This window comes from Lipotes vexillifer, unplaced genomic scaffold (assembly GCF_000442215.2).
Source record: "Lipotes vexillifer unplaced genomic scaffold, Lipotes_vexillifer_v1.1 scaffold173, whole genome shotgun sequence".
Classification (NCBI taxonomy): Eukaryota; Metazoa; Chordata; class Mammalia; order Artiodactyla; family Lipotidae; genus Lipotes; species Lipotes vexillifer.
The window spans coordinates 377,564-381,477 of NW_006770924.1; the positions used below are offsets into that span (position 1 = coordinate 377,564).

At 40.0% G+C, this 3,914-nt stretch overlaps 1 protein-coding gene and 1 non-coding gene across 2 annotated transcripts in view; both read right to left on the reverse strand.

Moving 5' to 3' along the window:
* ACVR1 (activin A receptor type 1) overlaps window positions 1–3,655 on the reverse strand; it is a 76,522-nt gene extending 72,867 nt beyond the window's left edge. Inside the window, exon 1 of the mRNA XM_007446448.1 lies at window positions 3,484–3,655. The gene's annotated coding sequence lies outside the window, so the exon portion shown is untranslated. The remainder of the gene's footprint in view (window positions 1–3,483) is intronic.
* Window positions 46–117, reverse strand: TRNAD-GUC (transfer RNA aspartic acid (anticodon GUC)). The gene has a single exon. It is a non-coding gene; the product is annotated as a tRNA-Asp (tRNA).
* Window positions 3,656–3,914: the final 259 nt, after the last annotated feature.

Here is a 3,914-nt window from a genome sequence, read left to right on the forward strand (position 1 = left end):
GGGGGGGGGGGGGGGGGGTTTGCCACATGGCTTGTGGGATCTCAGTTCCCCGACCAGGGATCGAACCCGGGCCCCGGCAGTGACAGCGCCAAATCCTAACCACTGGACCGTCAGGGAATTCCCTCTATAACTAATATTTTTAAATGTCTTTTATCTACTGTCTCTTCCACTAGGACGTAAGCTCCATGGAGCAAGAACTGGGATCTATTTTCTTCACTATTGTATAACCTACTGCCTAGAATAAGTGCTTAATGCATAAGAGGCATTCAATAAATATTTGTTGAATGAATTGGTAAATTTAAGTATACAAAATTTTAAATAATCCACACTGCAAAATAATTATTTTTACACAAATCACCAAGTAAAATATCACGTATCACAAGGAGAGAAGAGGGGGGTGGTGGTGCTAATCTGTTAATGCATAGGAGCTCCTGTGAACTGATAATAAAAAGATCAATAACCCAATAGGAAAATAGACAAAGGACACTAACATAGAGGGAACAAAACAGGAAATACAAATGGCCTTTAAACTTATGAAAAGATGCTCAGTGTCAATCAAAATAAGAAAAAAGGCAAATTAAAGCTCCATTAAACTATCATTTTTCACCTATAGATTTGGCAGACAAGAAATTATCAGTTTGACAATTATACTGTGATTGGCAAGGGTATGAGGAAGCAGGGTTTTCATCCATTGCTGGTGGAATCTAAAACTTTGCAAGCTCTATGAACAGAGCAACTTGGCAATATTTCTACCAAAAGTAAAATGTGCATATCCTTTGACCCAGCAATCCCACTATTAGAAATGGATCCTATAGATACTTTCACAAACATGTTTAAAATGATATATGTACAAGGTTATTCCCTACAGCCTTGTTCATGAAAATAAAACTGGAAATGATCTATATGGTCATCAACATAGTACTGGTTAAATAAATTCCAGCCCATCTCTAAGTGGAATGCTTTTTCACTTGGGCAAAAAAAAAAAAGAGAAATTGCAATAATCTTTAGATTATTGCTGGTATATGCTTGAAATCTCTGAAAGAATATAGAAGAAATTGGTAACAATGGTTGTCTCCAGGAAGGGTAACTGGGAGACAGGGGGAGGAGGGAGACTTATTTTTCACTCTTTTTGTACCTTATAAACCTTATAAACATTGATTATATTATTGATTATATTATTGATTATATTATTGATTATTGATTACATTATTATATTACCTTCCTAGAAATAAATATTTTATAAAATAATAACAATACAAATATTCATATCGGCCCCAGATATCTAAAAACTTGTCAGGTGATTCTCGCTGTCAACCACACTAGGAAGCTATTGAGCTGAACAATTTTAACCCTGTTTCATAATTAAGAATCACAGGGTTAGCAATTAACTAACACCATCATCTCCTCCTCCTCCCTCAAATAAATATATGTTCAAAATAAAGTCAGTCTCTTAATCCCACCCCTGTTATTCATTACTTTCTCTTAGAACTCATTCAACCTCATACCACCTTAAATGGGCATGAAAATATCTCATAGTGCTCCAAGGATGGTAGCCAGAACTAACAACTATGCTAATACATTAACACAGCCTAGTGCCAAGGATGTTCCTTCCAGGCATCCAGAAGATAAAAACTTGACATAACTGACACCTTGGCAACAGCCCAAAGCTGTGCATCATCTGCCGTGGAAAATAAAAACTCACATCCTCAATGACTAAGAGTTCAAAGTCAACAGTCATGGCTTTTGTCTTTTCCCTAATGTGAAAGGTCTCCACCCCCCCCATATCCCCCTTTAAATTTTAGGCTAACCCCATCATTTGAGGACCGATTGTTATTATATTACAGTCATATAAGGAACACTAAGAAGTCATTACTTATATTGAGATTCTGCTTAAAAGGGAAAATTCTGCTTAAAAGGGAAAATATCCAAAGCATATCAAGTGAAAGGAAAAAGCAAGTTGTAAAACCAAATGTGTAGCCACGTTCCATCAATTTTTAAACATAATAAATACACATAATTTGTGTGTCTATGAAAAGTTTGTATGTGAAAAATTGTGTGTTCTAAATTATTAGCTGTGGGTAAAAGAGAAAAGGAAGGGAGAAAATTTTATCTTTAGACTGTTTTGTATTACTTGAAATTAAATAATCAAAAATAAACTTTTACATAAAAGAATAAAATTTTTGAAAATAATAAATTAGACATTCCTTAAAAAAGAGAGCACTTGGGCTTCCCTGGTGGTGCAGTGGATCAGAGTCCGCCTGCCGATGCAGGGGACGTGGGTTCGTGCCCCGGTCCGGGAAGATCCCACATGCTGTGAAGCAGCTGGGCCCCGTGAGCCATGGCCGCTGAGCCTGTGCGTCCGGAGCCTGTGCTCCGCAACGGGAGAGGCCACAGCAGTGAGAGGCCCGCGTATCGCAAAAAAAAAAAAAGAGAGAGAGAGAGAGCACTTGACAGCTACTAGAGACCTTCCCCCAAAGTTCTAAACCTAAAGAGGCTACAGAGACCTCATACTTCTGTCTCTATGTACAAGTTTCAAACCATATCCAGGCAATCCCGACTTTTAACTCAGAGACACTCCCACATACATTTAGCACTTCAGGCCTCCCCTCACAGAAACATCTTACAGACTATTCTAAAGTTGGTATTTGTGTTACCCCCATAGCTTAACACAACCTTAATAGCATTTCATCCTGAGAGCGAGACTTCTTTACAGAGATTTCAAAGTACTCCAAGGAAGCATATTATGAAAATGTAGTTCTGGGAAAGGTAAAAGTATGGAGACAATAAAAAGATCAGTGGTTGCCAAGGAGTGGGTAGGGGGCAGGGGTTAATAGAGCACAGGATTTTTAGGGCGGTAAAACTTTTCTGTAGGGTACTATAATGAGGGATCCATATTACTATACAACTGTCCAAACCCACAGAATGCACAAGAGCAGATCCTAATGTAAATTATGGGCTCTGGGTGATAATGATGTGTTAGTGCGGATCAATTACTATAATAAATGGACCACTCTGCTGGGGGAGGCCGGGTGTGTGGGGGACAGGGGCGCCTATGAGAACTCTCTGTATTTTCTGCTCAGGTTTGCTGTGAACCTAAAACTGCTCTAAAACATAGCCTATTTAGAAGGAAAGAAAAAAAAAAAGTGGTCCTATAAGGTGAAAAGAATGGCAGAAGCATTTTATACGTAGGGAAATGTTGGTGGTATTTGAACAACTTGGCCAGAGTTAAAAGATAACTGAGCAACTCCACCAAAAAAAGCCTACATTCAAGGTAATGCAAAAATAAAGAACCATTGGGTTTGGTCCTATCTCTCTTATGTTGGATTCATACAAAACAACGAAATGATCATCGTGGCTAAGAATTGACCGTGTCAATTTGATCTCTGCCAAGGAACATTAAAAGAGGTGATTTGTTGAAATGTCTCTGCTGCTGGCCCTGGCAAGGCCACTGAGAGCTCCTAGGTAAAAAGCTGGCTTGGCTACCTTAGAGCCAGCTCCGGGGCATCTCCTCCCGCAGTCCTTCCAGCAGTGGCTCTTCCCCAGAGCTCCGCTCACTTGCTCCTGGAGCCTTGGAGGTGGGAGAGGCGCTCCCAGAGTCTCCTGGAATAATGAGAATTCTCCAGTAGCTCTCGCGCTGGCAATGTGACGCTCACAAGCGGCTCGGGGCTGTGGAGGGGAAGAAGAAAGAAAACCAGCTAAGCAGAAGAAAAGTCTGTAGTTGTGAATGTGCAGACTAAAGGAAGTGCACACTTGACAAGCCTTTCAATTGAGACCACAAAACCAAGGCCGATTTACAATTGCAGCAAGGATGGAAAGGGTTGGAAAACAGACACGCGGTAAGTTGAGGTCATAGGTCCGTACCGATCTTAAATATTTTTCTAAATGACACAAAAAATCCAGTGGAATCTGCAGTT